General features: G+C 40.8%; 1 pseudogene; it reads right to left on the reverse strand.

Annotated features, from left to right (window-relative positions):
• Nucleotides 1-965: 965 nt before the first annotated feature.
• On the reverse strand, nt 966-19,173 carry LOC130200890 (NXPE family member 3-like; annotated as a pseudogene).
• Between the last annotated feature and the right edge of the window lie 813 nt (nt 19,174-19,986).

Consider the following 19,986-nt stretch of genomic DNA (forward strand, 5'->3'; position numbering starts at 1 on the left):
ACCATTACGTCTCAGCCCCCCTAACTCCCCCTCACTCTCTTCTTCACTCCTATGACCACACTCCATGTCTGCCCAGCTGCCTATGCCTGATACCTTCACGGAGCAATCGTGCCCAACTGCCTCCAAAGAAGCAGTCTCCTCTTGATTCAAATGTCGCTCAACCTGCCGACTAGCTCTTCCTCGTGCACGTCCTGTCGATGACGCCGCCATCTCTTTCTCTCGATCACGGTTCCTACTTCGAGAGCGTTTTTTTCGGTAACTTTGCAGGTTTGTCGACACGTCACCCCTCCCTCTATTTCGGGAGCGTCCCGCCATGTTCTTCACCCCACACACACCTCTACGTGTGACCCTCCAAAAACACAGCAGCTCGACTCGTCTCCTTCCAAGCTATGTTTTTTTTCTTCTTTCATTTTTCATCATCTTCTCTCACCGCTGTCACTACTCTCCGCCAACACTCCAAGACTCCACTCCCTCTCTCTGTCTCCCCCCTTCCTCTCCTCCCTGGGCTACTCCTGTTTCCTTGATTGTTTCATTCCCTTCACCTGCCCTCAGCCATTCCTGTCTCCTTGATTGTTTCATTCCCTGCACCTGCCCTCAGCCACTCTTGTCTCGTTACTGTCTCATGTCGTACACCTGTTTCCCGCCCTATATTTTGTGCTAGTCTTTCACTTGTCTCTTGCTGGATTGTTTTTTTGTTTTCCGTATTCCTGTCTTTTGTGTCGCTAGTGTGGATTCTGCCTGCCGGCCCTGACCTCCGATCCTCTGTCTGCCCCTTTTTGGACCTTGTTGTTTTTTGTAACCTTTTTTGGCCTCAGTAAAGAGTTTTTTGTTATCCACACTGAGTCCAGTCCAGTTCCTCTGCGCATGAGCTCTTGTACCTCGCTACCCATGACAGTTTTGATGGACAAAGAACAACCAATTAGAGGTACTGAAGATGACATGTGAAAAATAATGTTTTGCTTTCGATAGCGAGAGTTCCACTGAAATAAAGTGATGCCCCACATTCTTTATTCCTCCATAATTATATTCCCATTAACACTGGGTATACAGCCAGGATCGTTGTACATTCCACACATCTGCTAACAATCCCCAGTTTTGTGCTACGAAAAGAACGATCTTTTGGAAACCCGAAAACTCTTGACCACTCATTCCCATATTTCTGTTTTATCACATCTACAATGGGTCCCTCGGAGGACTCATTTCCTTTTTACTTCTTCCCTTGTGTACCACCCATCTTTCAGGTGTGGTAGAAGTATACTCCATCTTAAATATAGTCATCGCTTTAAGTCCCGATTTTCTTAAAGTAAAGTTTTTTTAAAAGGTTCTACATTTTCAGAGTTTTTTCTGAATGCAATTAACTGTCCACTGGAGAACCTCGAAAGCTCCTCCACTGTACTCCCTGAAGGCCACCAGAATGATGACCAAGTCTGTGTGACAAGAGCTGGCTTCCTGGCTTTTCTAGTTGCCTGTCCAGGCTGGTATTACATTTAAGCAATAGGACTTTATTTTTATGTCGAAATCAGTTCACTTTTTAAGAAACTGGGCCTACTGGTTATTTCACACTTCCAGAGTGTTTCTTACTTTGCAGATTGATTATTGTTGTTTCTTCACGTTACCGCATGAGAGGAAACCATGTTAACTGGTCTGTGACGTCATCATCAAGGTTTGATTGATTGTATTAATGAAAGTTCACATACAGAGCACAGTTTGTAAATGCTAAGTGCATTTATTAAGTAAAACCCTGCATATGAAGACATACCTATTCAATAAACGTGTTTGCAGAACCCTTGATCTGTCTAATTCTTTAACTTCCTGACAGAAAATCATCCTATTTGATTAACAATGAGTACACTTCTTTACTTCATGAGGACATTTCTGAAAACAATGTTTGGCATCAATACCCTTACAACCTTTATATGAAAAGCTTACTGTGGCAGCTGTCTCTGATTTGGCCTTGGCTGCTGATGATTGGCAATCAGCCAGCAGCCGAGGCCACTCTTATAAAAGCTCCCACTTGAGAGTGGAGAAAGGGGAGAGGGGAGCAGAGGCACAGTGTTGCGGTCTGCTCGGTGTGTGTTTGGTTAAATAAAAGATGTCATCGAAAGAAACCTCTTGGTGCCTGGCTGATCCTTGGTGCTGGTGGGGGAAACTCACGGGTAGCGGCATGAGACTTGCTACAGTTACATCATGTTATATTTTATTGTTACATCGTGATAATAATCTATGTTGCTGTTAACACATTAATTTATCTGGAGTGAGACTTTAATCAACATGGGGCTATTAAAGCAAGGATAGAGGTGAATGTTAAGGCGTTTATATGATATATGATATTCCTTTATTCGTCCCACAGTGGGTAAATTACAAAAATGATATATTATTTTTATATATTATTATTATTATTATATTATACATTTTCAAGAAAAAAATCAACTCACCATGCTGGATAACACAACTGCCTGGTGTATATGTCATATTGAGACAGATATAATTGTTTTTGTTGACTGTACTCAGACAGTAAAAGGAGATAGTGTTATTTATTGTACTTAAGTGTTAAAGATGGATTTTGTTACCTTAGAAAAAAGACAGGCTGGCTGTTACCTTGCACAGCAGCTGGATTCTCGTGATGCCACGGGATCATGCGAGAATTGCGGGATCGTATATCAAACAAAAATCCATCTTGTCAAACCTCAAGTGATACGTTTGTGAGGTAAGTCAGAGCACGAACCAATCAGCAATCTGTGTTGAGCTACTGGCAGCTATGGGAGGGGCTTTTGTGTGTACGAGGCCACTGTTTGTTCTGAACAACCATGGCAGCCCCAAAGAGGTTAGCGCAGATGCTGCAATAGCATCAGTTATTTCAGTATTTTTTCAGGGAAGAGGAAAGAATGTTTTGATTGACGGATGGTTCATCCAATCACCTACCAGGTATTTTTTTAAGTGCCTGCCCTTTTCTAAACAACTAGCAATGACGGCTTCTCAGATGGGTCTATGAAACAAATCATGTCGGGCCAGGTTACTTTTTTGTACTCGCTCAATGCTCCCTAATTAGAGATAGATTGCTAGTCCGAGCATGGACTGCTTTTAGAATGCAGTTGAAAGAATTACAGAATTAACCTAACATAACAAACACCAAACCTCACCAATCAAACAGAACACAACTCTTCAATTCAATTCAGTTAATTTGTACAGCCCATTCTCACAAATTCTCCGATGACCCTATGAGACGTGTCGCGATTTAACCAATCCACGACTACGCGTGCAGGAAAGACCAGCCGTAATGCAGGAGGATTTTAGTTGAACTTCAATCAGGTTTCTTCAACAGAGTATCACACAAGCTGAATATATGTACACGGGTCTGTAGGAAGGGCCTCCGCTCGCTCGATTCCTGACAGACTGAAATTAAAAAAGATTAGTTATGAATATAAAAAGTCTCTAAGAGCATTTGTGATTGGATCATAATAAGTTGGGGCTTCTCCTGGTATTAGACTTTGAGAGCCCGTGATTGGTGCGCATAATAAGTTAGAGGCGGCCCGTGGTTTAGACTTCGGAGCCTCATTGGAGCACAGGGTGTAGTCCAACCCTCTAGGCCCCACCCGTCTTCCTTCTCCAGCCATCAGTAGTGTGTGCATGTTGTTTCTCGTTTCAGTGTATATGGGGTTAATTGATTCTGCTTGAAGACAAAGACATGATTCACTTGTTGCTTTTTGATGATTCTTCTACTGGGCTCGGGAGTCTTTTAAGATAGTCTTATCTCTTTCGGGATGGGACGAACTTGCTAGAAGGTCGTTCCCAGGATATTTACGAAGGGCCATTGTAGGTGTGTGTGTGGGGGTGGCAGAGAGAGAGCCAGTGTGTATGTGTGTGTGTGTGAGGCCAACACAGGGCCAATGTGCTCAGTGTTCCACTATAATTCTAAGGTGTCTATTTACGACCTATTTTCTTTTAATCTATTTCTACAGACGTGAAGTCAAAAGGAGTCCGGGGAGAAAGCAGAGTTAGTAATGTGCAACTAGCCAGCCTTCTGAGGACATATGTAGGACAACATATGGTCGATCATATTCTTAATAATGGGAGGCTGTGGGTGGAGGTTGTGCGGCAGATGGTGGGCCAGGGTCATCTCCCAGGCATCGATTAGATGGACATTCAGTCCTTTGAACATGGCTCTGAGCACCTTATCACGCTGCAGTGAGAACCAGTCGCTGTTTGTAATTGTCTCATAAAGCGTCAAAGCTTTAAGGTTTGCTGTCCGGATAACGACCAGTGTGCCTGGAGCCCTGTCCAGCAGCCGCACCACCGCCCTGCGGATGCTCTGCAGCCTCCTGATGTAGATCACCATGGGAAAAGTGCCCAAGTGAGACCAGATGCCAATGACTACGACAACCTTGGTGCCTCCAACTAAGCCATTTAGCTCATTGGCAATGAAACGAAAGTCTTTAGTTGGGATTTTGGCTAAGCGGAGAGGAGGACCATGGCAGCGGAACGTCACCAAGATGTTGTTTGCATAGTCTAAGGCCATTAAAGGTCCACCTTGCTTTGAGCTGTGAAGATCAAACTCCGCAAGACCTGAAAATGTTACAGGGGGGACATATTAGGCTGCAGTGGGAACAAAACCAAACTGTTGCATGAAATCCGTGTGAATCAGCTACCTGCTAGGGCTTTGTTGAGGAATTCAAACCACTGCCTGATGGTGGAGTCTCCATACATGTGGACCGCCTTGCCTTTCAGACACGCAGTGATGGTAGACGGGTTGAATTGGCGAACTGTGGTTCCACTTAGTGCTCGCCACAAACCCTGGTAGTAATAACCAGAAGGTCCAGATGTCACAGTGCTGCTCTTCACCTTTAGGTGACCTGACAAGGAAAATGAAATAATAGGGCAGGGTTTATCCCCTGAAAAAAACTAACCAATTTGATTGTATGAACCTCTTATGGATGATCAGTCCTCCCAGCACACTTTCTTAGTCGGTAGGACATTCAGTTTCGACTTATTGTTATTATAGTCGGTAGTAAAGTTATGCCGTACCTCCCTTTTTTGCCAACACAGTGACATTGGAAGGTCCCGAAGCCCGAATGGTGACTTTCATGTTGACACGACTGAAGACAAAAAGCACACATAAAATGTCTTAAACATACAACAACTCAATACAAGTAAAGGTGACCGATATTTTAAATCATTTAATAAGGTTAAAACCAGTGGCAGCTGGCCAATAGAGTGCCACAGGGCCTGGCCCCACCCACCTTGATCCACACCAAAAAAAATGATGTTAACAGTTATCCATCCATCCATTATCAATACCGCTTCATCCTCATTAGGATCGCGGGGGCGCTGGAGCCGATCCCAGCTGACATAGGGCGAAGGCAGGGTACACCCTGGACAGGCCGCCAGTCCATCGCAGGGCACACATAGAGACATACAACCATTCACTCTCACATTCACACCTACGGGTAATTTAGACATCAATTAACCTGAGCTGCATGTCTTTGGACTGTGGGAGGAAGCCGGAGAACCCGGAGGGAACCCACGCTGCCACGGGGAGAACATACAAACTCCACACAGAAGGACCGCCCCGACCGGGAATTAAACCCACGGCCCTCTTGCTGTGAGGCGACAGTTCTAAGAAATGGTTGGAAAGTTAGGGGTGAGCAGAGGGGGATTCATTGCAATGTGCTACGTCACCACTAGTTGCCACTAAATCCCACACACAGAACCTTTACCATGATGGCTTTTTGCATTACCTCAACCTGTGCGTCTCCTTCCCAGAGTAAAGAGAAGAATGCTGAGTAGCTCCCATTCAGATGATCCACCACTTGCCCAGCTTCCGGTTGTGCAGCCGGGCGAGTAGGAAGTCCCCCCCAGACTTCTTGGGACGACCCTGGAAGTCAGAGGTTTGTATTTTGACCTCCAGCTGATCCCCTACATGCCACTGCCCTCCTCTCTTCCCTGGGTGAATGGTGAAGTTGCTGTGAGCTGGATCACTGGTCTGCTCCAAGGGAATAGGAGCTGGCAAAATTGGAGTTTCAGGCCAAGCGGTGGAGTCCAGGAGGAGGCGTTCCTCCAGAGCGCCCTGAGGGGACAGCGGCTGGAAGGTGCAGAAGCTGCGATCCTTGTCAGGGTCAGAGGAGACTCTCGGGGTGAATATGATGGAGTTGACTTTAGGCTGAAACTGGCAGAGGGTCAAGAGAGAGATGGTGTCAAAGATACATTAATACCCACTGAAAATAAATGAACCAAATAAAGTAAAAAGCGCCATGATTGAATATTCTATGGGCGTTTGATAACAACTGTTCTTAACATTGACTAATGCGAAAAGCTTCAAGTTACTCTTGTTTTATGTTTTACATAAGGCAAGAAAGTGAATGTTAAATTTAAAGTTTTTTGTGGTTTGAGGTTTTGTTTCCTGAAATTCCTGTTTTGGGAAATCTGTCAGAGTTTTAACACAGAGGGTTGATCTAAAGCACAGGTGTCAAACACAAGGCCCGCCACGGCAATCATATATGATTGCCTTTTCTTAACTCCTTGAACCCCACCCGATTGTTGAGGTTTCTGCTCGAAATGACATGCCCAAAACTAAAAAGGGTGTAGCTCTGCAACCACAAAAGCTATTTGAATAATGTTGGTGTTATAATAAAAGCAACACATGTGAGCTTTTTCAGATGTGTAAACATTAGTATATATGTTACTGGTTAAGAGTAAATAAAGATGAAACTTCTATTTTCATAGAAGTTTCAGGTTCGACCAGAAAAAAAAGCACTTTTAGGATGAATATCTTCTGGATGGATGCACAGCAAAGGCCTAAAATCACCCATATAATAACACAACTTGTGAACAGTCTCTCTGAAAAGTATTACTTCGAAAAAATTAAGCAGAACAATAGTTGCAGTTTTTAGTAAAGAGAATTTAGGTGAGGTCTCTAAAATGTCCATTTGACTTTTCTCATGTACCAAACCATATATTTTACTTTCACTTTTATTTTTGGTGTTCAATACATCCAAATACATCATTCTGTGGCTTTATAACAGTAAATCAAAGATAAAAAAATGATCGAACAAAGTGGCGCTGTGCGCGTCCGTGGTGCGCGTAAAGCCAGTTTTTGGATCTGTCCTAGCATTTCTCCATCGTGGAAGGGCGGATTTTAAAATGTGACATGTCATTGGAATCCTTAGAGCCAATAGAATCGATTGGTACCTAGAAAGGCAAGATTGACAGCACTGTGAGCCAATAGGAGACAGAAAGGCGTCGCCATTTATGAAACGTGAAATCTGATCGCTGAAATTAAACTTCCTGACAGCTGACTATGACGCTTGCCCAAAGGTCCGCCTGGTTTTTAAAGGGACAGATACACACACGGAACACATGCCAGCTTCATTCCATGGGAGAACATTGTTTTGTCTTCTTCTAATGAACAAAAGTAGGTTGATTTGCTGGCTGTAATGCGATGAAGCTATTAATGTGACTGTGTTCTTTGGCTCATAGCTCCGTAATATTACTAATATTCCCTTTTACAGTCCATTATAAACCAACAAGTGAATCTTAAGGACACAAGGTAATACAACATAAATAACTTTTCAGGAACAAACATCCGACTTAAAAAAATACTAATCCTGATTTTTTAAACTCGGGTGGTACAAGTACGTGAGACGTTGAAATGCTCCGCATGGGTTCCGGTGACGTCAGCACAGTGAATGGCTGCTTGAGAACACAGCTCCTCCAAGAATCAATATATTTCGCCCCAAAAATACTCAAATAATATTATTTTTTACTTATACACGGTCAATATGTCGGGGCCGAAATCAAGAACAAGGGAAACAACAGGAAAAAAAGGTACGGAAAAGCAAACCGAGTTAGTTGGCCGAGTAAATTCTAGCTCACCTCATGGAGATGCTAGCGCAACCCAAGTCACAGCAGCTAGCCTGGCTAAGTATTAGAGGAGATTCGGGATTTTCGTCAAGATATGAATAAACAACTTAACAACATCAAATCTGAACTCACTAAAGGTGACCAAAAAGTTGAGGAAGTGGAGAATCGCGTTGGTGAGGTAGAAGACCGCACCCAGAATATGGAGCAAGTGATAACAAAACTGCTAAAAGAAGTCACCCAGCTCGAGAATAAACTGCTAGACCTAGAAGGTAGGTCCAGACGGAGAAATATCCGAATGTTCAATGTACCAGAAGCTCCTGCGTGATAAACTGAAAATACCCGAAGCAACGGAAATTGACATCGAGAGAACACACAGGGCACTTGTTGCTAAACCTACTGGGGAAGACAAGCCACGGTCAATAGTGATTCGATTCCTGAGATACAAGACTAAAGAAGAAATCCTACGGAAAGCATGGGCTTATGAACAATAAGAGACAGATATTTTTTTACCAGGATTATCCCCCAGCAGTTCTACAGAAGCGCAAGGAATACTCCGAGGCAAAACGAGTTTTGAAACACAACAGTATTCGCTTCCAGACTCCATTCCCACGCAAACTGCGAGTGCACTACGAGAATGGGACACAGGTCTACCAATCAGCAGAGGAAGCGACGACAGATATGAAGAACAGAGGACTTCCCATCAATGTGTTCAGGGCTGAACCGAAGGAGGATTTAGCCGCGCAGCTGTCTCGCACTGCATGGGAGAGAGTGGAAGCGCGAGGACGGTGACGGGTGGACACATAACAAGAGCCGGAGGACCAATTGTAACGTATTTCCAAAATTGGATGTCTGGTAAAGTAATAATTCAGCCAACAACCTTTTCTCGTTCTCTCCTTTCCAACGGGAGGATTTATTCTCTGATCACACATGTAAAATACAAGCTCGATGCGATTGCAATCACAGCGAGAGTCCTTCTCGGTCAGCACATGTCAAAACCCAAAACGACTCTGCCTTTCCCAAAACAAGTCCGGCTCTTCAAGCATCCACATTTCGTGACGTCGTCCTGACCTCGGATCTGCTCGTTTGCTTCTTTCTCACAGGAGGGGGGCCCTCGTCCCCCTCTCTCTTTGAAACAACGTGTGTGTGTGTGTGGTGCTTTGGCTGAGGCAGAGTGGCTAACCTTCGACAGGCAGACATAACACGTATCGGCACATACTTCAGCTGCTACGTGCTGTTTATTCTGAGGTTTGAAGGGACCTGGACAATTCAATAATTCAGATTAATATTAACACCGTGAATGGACGGAAGATGTTGTGAAACGGTGGTAACTGTACCGATTAAAACAAATTCACTATAAACACAAGTATAACCATAGTGTGGCAGCGGGGGGTGTTTAGGCTCGGCTGCAGAGTGGGTGGAGCGGGGGTGTGGTTCAGGGAACGGTGTCTGATTGTCATCAGCTGGTCTGATGACAATCAGACCAGCTGATGACAATCTGTGTTTGTGTATCTGCGAGGCTTTGTCTTCAAAAGGAGCTGGATGGACTGGAGACGAGGTGGAGGGCCGAGCAGAGACACGGTCTGTGGTCTGGATGAATAAAAGATATTGCCAAATATCACCCCGACTACTCATTTCATGGTGCTTATAGGGAGAACCTACGAGTGACAGCTAGCAACTTGTCACACATAGATTAAGTCTATACATCTGTATGCTTAAACACATTTCAAATGATTTACTCCCTGAAAAAACAATCAAGAACATGTTCCCACAATAAAACAAAAAACACAATAACATGGATTCCAAGGTGAGGTCCTGAAATGACCCTTAACTAAGCTAGAAGCAGTGGTGTATAAAGTACCCAAAAGTCATACTTGAGTAAAAGTAAAGATACTTGACTGGAAAATTACTCAAGTAAAAGTCACCTATGAGAATACTACTTGAGTGAAAGTATTAAAGTATCTGATTTTTTTTTTTACTTAAGTATCAAAAGTAATTTTCTGATATTAAATGTACTTAAGTATTGAAAGTAAAAGTAAATGCTGTTAAAAAAAACAACAAAGGGTCAGAATTTTGAGAATTATGAAGTTTATTTGTTTGGGTGCAGTGGCCGCCATGAACAAGGAGTATGAGCCAGGATGAACTTAACAATATATGAATACTATGAAATTACAAACCAAAAGTAACAACCAGAATCATCACTTGAAACTGAACAAATTCCTGTTCATCTTCAAAAGAAGTTGATTTTCAAAATGGACAGATTTCAGTCTCGCTCTTCTTGGACTGAAGACGAGTCCTGCGATGCTGAAGAGCCGTTCACAGGCCCTGGTGCAGGTAGAGTGTCTAGCTTCACAGACAGCAGCACACAGTTGGGAAGCATTTCAGCAAGTCAATGTGATCTGCTGAACAGGTCACGTCTCCATCCAGCTGTTTGCTGCTGTCATGCCCTTGAGATGAATTGGACCTGGTGGCATCACCTAGCTGCAGGGAGGGTTTTTCCATGTGCTGCTCGATGTAGTCCATTCCTGAAATAAAGTGAGGGTATTAAATACATGATAGAATTAATAACACTTCCTAACATGTCATGACCCCAACCTAAAGTTTTGTACAAAATAGTTTGTTTTAATTTGAGGTTTATACATTTAGTTTAATGCACTGTCCGTGTATCCATAGTTGATTTGTGAATATGTACTTGTATCTCTGTAGTTAAACACAACAGTCCCAAATCAATATCGTCGGCATTACTGGACCGTCACTCTTATAATATTAATACAAATCATAATAATAATGCTGTAATGATTAGCATTATATTAAAGCCAAGACGACTCAAATCAACAAATTCTCACAACTGTCAACACTTCTTCAGCTCATTAACTCACTAGCAATCTGTCTACTGCACTAACGCTAATTGTCTCATTTAATTGACGATAGCTAGCGAACGTTAGCCTAACGTACAACATGTGTAGGACAACCAGACACCTGCCTCCCCCTCTCCTGCCAAAGATATACTAACAGGTTTATGATGATTATCAAAACTAAACATTATCGTTGCGGCTCATGGGATTAATCTTAATTTACCTCAATGTGTTTCCTGAGGTTGGATAGTGAGTTGTTGAAGGCCATATCTCCGTAGCTTTTGGTCGGCATAAGAGACACTTCATCCGGTAGGAAGAAACTTTCACTCCGACAAAAGAAAAGAGTTCGCCCAAATATGGCCACGGACGTTGATCTTGGTCACCGTGGTTGTTCGAGTAGCCGGCGCTTCCATTGCTGCTTCCACATGAAATGAGTCGTATCTGTAGCCGCTCGCTCGCTAGCATCCTGGGCATCACTGGGAATAGAAAGAACGCGGCAAGGACCACTGATGCCCAACCTGGTGTTCGTGTTGCGTTCAGGTGCGCTGCGGTGTGTTCCACCGCAGTCCCCGATGTTTGTCTCATGATTATTTTTTTTCCGTAGTAACGAGTAACGATACTATTTCAGGGGAAATGTATCGGAGTAAAAGTACAAGTTTATTTCAAAATGTAGTGAAGTAAAAGTAAAAGTAAACAGAAATATAAGTAGTAAAATAAAGTACAGATACCCAAAATAACGACTTAAGTAAAGTAACGAAGTATTTCTACTTCGTTACTATACACCACTGGCTAGAAGGAACATCTAGCTTGGGAGGAAAGCCTCTCCTTTCTATAGGTTGAGGGCCTCCGCTGAAGTTTCCCAAAAGGTAGAGAGAAAAGAAAAAAAATCTTTGTCTATCAGTGCAAAGGATAACTTAAGGTCTGATCCCTCCATTATACTTTATATTTTTTAATTTGTCAGGGAAGGGAATGACAAGGTTAAATTTCTTAAAGTGTTAACGGGCTGTTAAATCCAATCAAACACTCTAAAATTCTATCTAAAATGAAGAAAGAGAGGGCACATGTGGTATATTTACAAGAACCCCACTTAAATGATAAGGAGCACGAAAAACTGAAGAGAATGGGCTTTACTAACTTGTTTTCTCATCATATAAGCTAGGACATAGGAGAGGAGTAGGCACTCATTTCTAAACAGGTCAATTTTGAAAAGATATCTGAAATAAAAGATAAGGGTAGGTATGTTTTAGTTGAGGGAAATATAATAACTTTACTCAATATCTATTTACCTCCGGGAAGTGATATGGGATTAATAATGAATTAAGATTCTTCTTCTTCTCGTTTCACTGAAGCGTGATAGTTATATGGCAGTTTCCCATTTCTTTACACAGTCCTTTGCGTTTTTGTTGAATACTACAAGGTCTTTTGGGCTGCAAGGGTTAGGTAGTAGAGTGCAGACAAGGCAGTGCTCCATTGTATGGTCTGCTTGTCCATATTCACAGGTGGTTGGGCCAGTCTTGTAGCCCCATCTGACCAGAGCATCTTTGGATCGTCCCGTTCTTGTTCTAAGGCGGTTGAGTGTTTTCCATTGAGCCCATGATGCTTCTTGGCCAGGGGATAGGTTTTCAGTGGGGGGTATTCCCATGTCAGTTGGAGGTGGGTCATTCTCAAGTTTTTCCATCCAGAGTTGTATTCTGGTTTCTTCCCGAGACTTTGTTAGGGCCTGGACCTGGCTGAGAACACTTTTTCTTGACTTTAGCCGTTGGGCCGGAGGGTGACATTCATGGAGGAGATGGCGTTCATCGCTAGTAGCTTTTGTTTTCTCGACTCGGCTGGCAACTTTCCGTCTAATATCAGCAGGTGCAATGCCAGCGAGGAGGTGCAGGTTGCTTGTGTTGGTGGGTTTCAAGCAGCCAGTGATCAGACGGCAGGTGTTGTTCAAGGCTGGGTCAAGTTTCTGGGCATGGGTTGACCTCTCCCAAACAGGGCATGCATATTCTGCAGAGGAATAGCACAGGGCCAGAGCAGTAGATTTGAATGTGTGTGCTGTGGCTCCCCATTTGGAGTTGGTCAGTTTCCGTAGAATGTTGTTTCGGGAACCGACTTTGGATTTTGTGTTTTTGATGTGTTAAGATAATTAATCCCATATAATTAATTAAGATAATTGATATAACAAAAACAAAAGGCCTACTAATATGTGGGGGGGATCTTAATATCCATCTACAACCACAACTTCAAGTGGGAAAACATACACTACCGTTCAAAAGTTTGGAGTCACCCAGACAATTTCGTGTCTTCCATGAAAACTCACTTATTTATCAAATGAATTTAACATTTCATAGAACATAGTCAAGACATTGACAAGGTTAGAAATAACGATTCATATTTGAAGTATGAATTTTGTTCTTCAAATTTCAAGCTCAAAGGAAGGCCAGTTGTATAGCTTATATCACCAGCATAACTGTTTTCAGCTGTGCTAACATAATTGCACGGGTTTTCTAATCAGATATTAGTCTTCTAAGGTGATTAGCAAACACAATGTACCATTGGAACACTGGAGTGATAGTTGCTGTAAATGGGCCTCTATACACCTATGGAGATATTTCATTAGAAACCAGACACTTCCACCTTGAATATTAATTTACCACATTAACAATGTAGAGTGTATTTTTGATTAATTTAATGTTATCTTTATTGAAAAAAACAGTGCTTTTCTTTGAAAAATAAAGACATTTCTAAGTGACCCCAAACTTTTGAATGGTAGTGGATGAAATAAAATCTCTATATAGAAAAGTCAACACACTTTTCAAGGATGTGGGACTTTTTGATATATGGAGAGAACTATTGCCACAAAGAAGAGATTACACCCGCTACTCCGCTCCTCATTCCATTTACACAAGAATAGATTTTATAATATTTGGGGGGGATAGAGATAAAATACATACATGTGATATTGGGACGATTGATTTGAGTGACCATGCACCTATTTATCTAACTGTTGACCTTGACCTACCACCCCGAAATACTTTATGGAAATTAAACTCTGGCCTACTCAATTATCCTCGTTTCAAACAAGATATTAGAAAATAAATGAGTGTCTTCCTAGAATTTAATGATAATGATGAGGTCTCGCCTCTTATATTGTGGGATACTATGAAAGCTGTTTTAAGAGGAACAATTACAGCAATAGTCTCACATAAGAAAAGAAAAAAGGCTAGAGGAGTTACAACAAAAATTAGAATCAAAACATAAGTCCAGGTCAAATGGAAATACATTTCAGGAAATTGAGAAAATCAGAAATGAAATTAGAAGTTTAACCACACAAGACATTAAAAAAACCTCATGTATCTGAAACAGAGACATTATGAAAGTGGCCCAAAATCAATGAAAATACTGGCATGGAAACTGAAGAAAAAACTAGCTGAAAATACAGTTCATAAAATACAATACTCTAGAACAAAAGAGATCCAAAACAAACTAAGTGAGATTCTTGAAGCATTTTACAAAATGTGTTATACAAGAGTCCCAGGAGGAGACATAGCCCAGATTGATACTTTCTTGAACACCCTGAAATTACCCACTCTTAATGAAGAGCAAAACCAAGAGCTAATCGCTGAGATAACAGAAAATTAACTGCAAGCGGTAATTAGCAGACTTAGGCCACATTTACACATAGCCGGGTATTTACAGAAACGAATATTTCTGCCCCTCCAGTTTCAAAAATAACGTTGTACACACAAGGTCGTTTTCAAAAAAGTTTCTGTTTATATGATCCCGCATAAATACGCCCCCGGGCGCCATCATAACTATGCCAAACCTGTAGTTGGCAGTGTAACGAGAAGGATAAAGACATGCAAACCAATCAGAATTCTCAAAACCAACAACAACTACGAAAAACACGATCAACTTCCTTTTCCTTAAGAGTAAATATGGCGCGAGGTTCATTTGTATGGACAGACAGCGAAGTGGAGCTGCTGCTTCGAGTCGCCTTAGATTATAAGGCAAATAAAGCACTCGATAATGTGGATTGGGAATCATGCCAAACTAAATATAGGGATATGTTGGCATTGTTCTGAGAACAGTACCCGTCCGAGACCTCCGAGGAGTATCCTCATGTCAAGGAGGAAATAACTCGGGCGCACCTGACAACGAAAATGAAGGCAGTCAGAGGAAAGTACCGGAATGTAGTCGACACTGGACGTAGGAGCGGCCAAACTAACTGTAAACATAGGACACTCACATGACCTAGTTCACACACAAACACAAAAACAGAGTTTTCAGAAATCTCCACTTTGGCCGGAGTTTTTAGAAATGATCGTTTTCCGTGATAAAAGCTCCGTTTTTGTGTAAATGAAAGGCCAACACGCATGAAAATATATATGCGTTTTCCCATCGTGTAAACAGGGTTTTAAAGTAGGTACGGCTCCAGGTTCCGATGGCTATACAGCCGAGTGGTACAAGGAGTTTTAAAATGACTTGATTCCTATCATACTTCCTACACTAAACTGGGTCCTGGAAAAGGCAAAACACCTCCTAGTTGGAAGGAGGCCATTATTTCTGCCATTCCAAAAGAAGGCAAGGATAAAACGGAGTGTGCGTCATACAGACCAATATCTGTTGTAAATATAGATTATAAGATGTTCACTTCTATTATGGCCAGAAGACTTGAAAAGTTTATGACTAAATTGAGCCACAACGATCAGACAGGTTTCATACACCAACGTCAAACACAAGACAATATACGAAGGACGTTACATATTATTAATCATATAGCAAAAAACAAATTGGAAGCAATAGTAATTAGTATAGATGCTGAGAAGGCTTTTGATTCCGTCAATTGGGATTTTCTTTACAGAACTCTTCATAGATTTGGTTTCCATGCCAGGATTATTAAAACTATACAATCATTATACAATAATCCTACTGCAAGGGTCAAGGTCAATGGTTATTTATCAAATAGGTTTATTCTGGAAAGGGGTACAAGACAGGGCTGTGCATGGTCACCAACATTATTTGCACTTTTCTTTGAACCACTAGCCCAATATATAAGACAAAACAGAGAAATAAGAGGCATTCAACTTGCGGAAAGAGAGCATAAACTAGCATGCTACGCAGATGATGAACTAGTTTATCTTAGCCAGCCAACACACTCTTTGCCCCAGCTGATGCTGGCACTTGAGAAATATAGGCAATTATCAGGATATAAGGTTAATGTGGGTAAAACCAAGTGCTATCGTATAACTATAATCCAACATGAGAAATGGAGAGGTCATGGCAAGCAAAATCCTTTAAGTACCTAGGCATAACTATTCCAAAAGATCTGTCAAAACTATCAGAATATAACTACTCACCTATAAAAATTAAAAAAAGAAGATATCACAAGATGGAACCTCGTACCTTTCTTTAGTTTCAGCTCAAGAATACAATCTATTAAAATGAACATATTACCCCAATTGTTTTATCTTTTTCAAACCCTACCAATAGAAGTTTCTCAGGGCCAACTTAACAAATGGGATAAAATGTTGTCTAGATACTTGTGGCAAGGCAAGAGACCAAGGGTTCGTCTCAAAACACTGCAGTTAGTAAAGGAGAAGGGAGGATGGGGTCTGCCATCCCTCAAGGAATACTACTATGCCGCCCAGACAAGAGCTATAATATGCTGGTGCAATCCTTCATATGAAGCACAGTGGAAAGGCATTGAAGAAAAAATATTTCCCATTCCAATACAAGCAATCATAGCTGACTCTAAACTGCAACACTACATAAACGGTATTGATAATCCATGGGTCAAATTGACCCTTAAGGTGTGGAAAAATATCATTAGAGAATATAAACTAGAAGGAGATCTACTGTCGCTTAAATGGTGTGGATATGACTCAGACTTCACACCAAATAAAATGGACACCAGATTCAAAAAATGGAGAGATAATGGATTAACAGCTTTATGCAATATTATGAATGGAAACATACCGTTTAGTTTTGAAATGATTCAAGAAAATTATCTGTTTGAGAAACAGGACTTCCTTAGATACTTACAGTTGCGGCATTTTGTCAATGAAAATGTTAAAAAGGTAACAGAGGTAAACTACAATCTCATAAAACTGTTTAAAAGAGCATATAAGTCAAATTGCAGTAAAGGGGCGATATCAGCCATATATAAACGCTTTCTAGATCTTAAAACTCATTCAATAATAATTCAACAGCATGAATTAAAGCAAAATGGGAAAAGGAATCTGGGATATATATTTCTGAGGAAGAATGGACATTAATATGGGGTTACCAATGGAAATGTACCAGTTCAATGAGCTGGCGAGAGTTTAACCCTGTAAGACCCAAGCATAGAAATAATATCTAAATCTTTTTTTTTTAAGTCAGATGATGTGGTAAGAGTCTTCTGATGCAGATAATGAAGGATTAATTTAAAAAAAGTTGTTGTAAGTTTTTAGGGAAACGTTGTAATATTACAACGTTGGGCCTAGTTGGTAGCAGAATTTCAGCATTTGCTCTCCTTGCTGGTGGCATTCTGAAATGGAAACAATAGTTAGAGAATGTTCAAGTATAACTAATTCCAATGCAAATTAATCCTATTCAGGCAATGCACTCCACTGATGGCACACAATACTGTCTGGCTAGCCTAATGTGCTCTCGACTTACATTTACAAAAGGAAAATACAACCCCCCCAGAACTCTTACATCCCCATATTCCAGAACATTTACACCTCTCCCTGAACAATGCATTATAAATGCAACCACCATATTCCAGAACATTTACACCTCTCCCTGAACAATGCATTATAAATTAAACCCCCACATTCCAAAACATTTACCCCTCTCCCTGACCAATGCAAAATACATGCAACTCCCACATTCCAAAACATTTACACTTGTCCCTGAACAACCATCCTCCAAAGCATTCTACACACATTATCTGGCTTGTGTAACAAGGAGATATTTGGGCAAACCAACAAAGTCCAGATAAAAAAAAAGTTGACTATCTCACTGCGAACATAGAAATAATAGGGTTTGGGTTACCCTAACCCATTTAGAATTATTCAAATATGGTCTAAACTTAAAATTATAACATAACCCTTTTGTAAAGTGTGAATCATCAAATACATTATATTTATCCCTATCTGAACATCCGAGAAGTGGAATGTCTCAATGTAGTGTGCAAGGTGCACCTGCTATTTTAGCTACCATTTTCACCCAACGTTGTAAAATTACAACAATGACATAACAAGCTGAAAATCTAATGTGATGCATTAATTCCACAATAACTTAGTATTTACATGAACTACATATTCTAACAATCACCAAAAAAAATATTTCATGGAATTTACTTACTTCAATGTTGATATAACCAGTTGAATGAAACAAGGATATGTGCTTCCGGGAAAGTTTTCAGGTAGAGTGAGTTCATGGCCTTATGGACACACCTTATATTCACATTTACAATCCAATTGCATTGCAAGGCAAGACAATAGGACCCATTGACTATGTAAATATAGTCTTTCCCCAAAAAACGTTTTTGCAAATGTGTTTTTTAGAGAGATAAAAGTGACGTAATATTACAACGAGGGGTCTGGAAAAATGGTATAAGATATTTCATGACACCATTTCAGACATCTCATTATAGCGATAACATTCCTGTGTGCTGGAGAAATTGTGGACACCAAAGCGCAAACCATTACCACATCGTCTGGGACTGTCCCATCATTAAAAACTTTTGGAAGGCGGTACACAATGCTTTACAGGAAATCTTTCGGGAGGACATTCCTTTGGACTTTAAGATTCTGTACCCTGGCAATATACCTCAAAGTTGGCCGAAAGGGGACAGACACTTGATAAATGCAATGCTGGTGGCCAGTAAAAAGACTATTACCAGAGTGTCCTACAATTACATCATGGAGAGACATTGTCACATAAATCTACAGAATGGAGCAGATTACCGCTCATGTTATCCAAAGAATGGAAACATTTCTTAAGCAAAAAGTGGTGCAACTATGTCACAGATAAATGGCATGACTATTTCTTTACTCTATGGAAAATGATTTCGCCCTGCTTTATTTATAGTTTTGTTACTATGGTATTGTTTTTGTTTCTTTATTTGTATATGTGTTGTTGTTTTTTTAACTTCTCTTTTTACATAGAATCAGAAAAATGGAAATATGTGTATGTGAGATTCTGAACACTAATAAAATATAAATAAAAAACTGACGTCATGCCGTTGAAATCAGAAACTACAGAGGATAGTTGATCGTCTGGAAGTGATCCAGACGCAGTTCCCAGAGAAGAATAGAATATTGCCAGCTTTGCCTTTAACTACAGGATATGCTGCTGTACTGAGAGAAAATACAATTAAACTCAAATTATATTTATTCTATGCAATTAAGAACTCTGACATATTTCAAAACAATGCACAAAAAACTGCATAAAATAGAAAATGTCTTACCTCCACAGCGCCCATGTTACGTAGCACTAAGATTAAGACAAAAAAAGCCATAAAGAGGAAGATGGCGCCATACCCACTTCTTCTACATGATAGGACCTGCATGATCAGGGATTAGACTTCACCTTCAGCGTCTGCATATAGCTCTTACTCTGGTACTGGATAAAAATATCTATATAACAAATAAATGTCTTAGTTTCCAGGAGCCGAAAGATAAATATTCACAAAATAACCAGGACACATCGACTGGAACCGCCAACCCCCTGATTGAAAGACAGACCTGCTGAGCACTGAACCACAGTCACCGCATGATGCAAATAACTTTGCTATTGAGGCAGCAACATAATAATGACAAATATTTGCCAGGTGTGTTTGATATACAACATTCCAATCATCCAGCACGACGCCCCGCTTAGAAGGATGAAATAGAACAAAAGCTATGGAGGACTTAAAATGACTTATGTATAAATAAATAAATGCTTAAATAAATGTATAATTAAATATATAAATGCTTAAATAGAGGCCATTATTTGCTTTTTATTGAGTTTTGCCAAGCAGAGGAATGCTGTTTATCAAACACACCTGTTCCACTCCTTGTCACAGGGAGATGTTTTTATGAATCAAATATTGCTGCCTCAACAGCAAAGTTATTTGCATCATGGGGTGGCTGTGAGTCAGTGGTTAGCAGGTCTGAAAGTTCACATACAGAGCACGGATAGTAAATGCTAAGTGCATTTATTCCAATGTAAAACAACTGCATATTCAATAAATATATTTGTTTGATCCGTCTAATTCTTTAATTTCCTGACTCCTAAATATTAGACTCCTAAA

Source organism: Pseudoliparis swirei, chromosome 10 (assembly GCF_029220125.1).
Source record: "Pseudoliparis swirei isolate HS2019 ecotype Mariana Trench chromosome 10, NWPU_hadal_v1, whole genome shotgun sequence".
Lineage (NCBI taxonomy): Eukaryota > Metazoa > Chordata > Actinopteri > Perciformes > Liparidae > Pseudoliparis > Pseudoliparis swirei.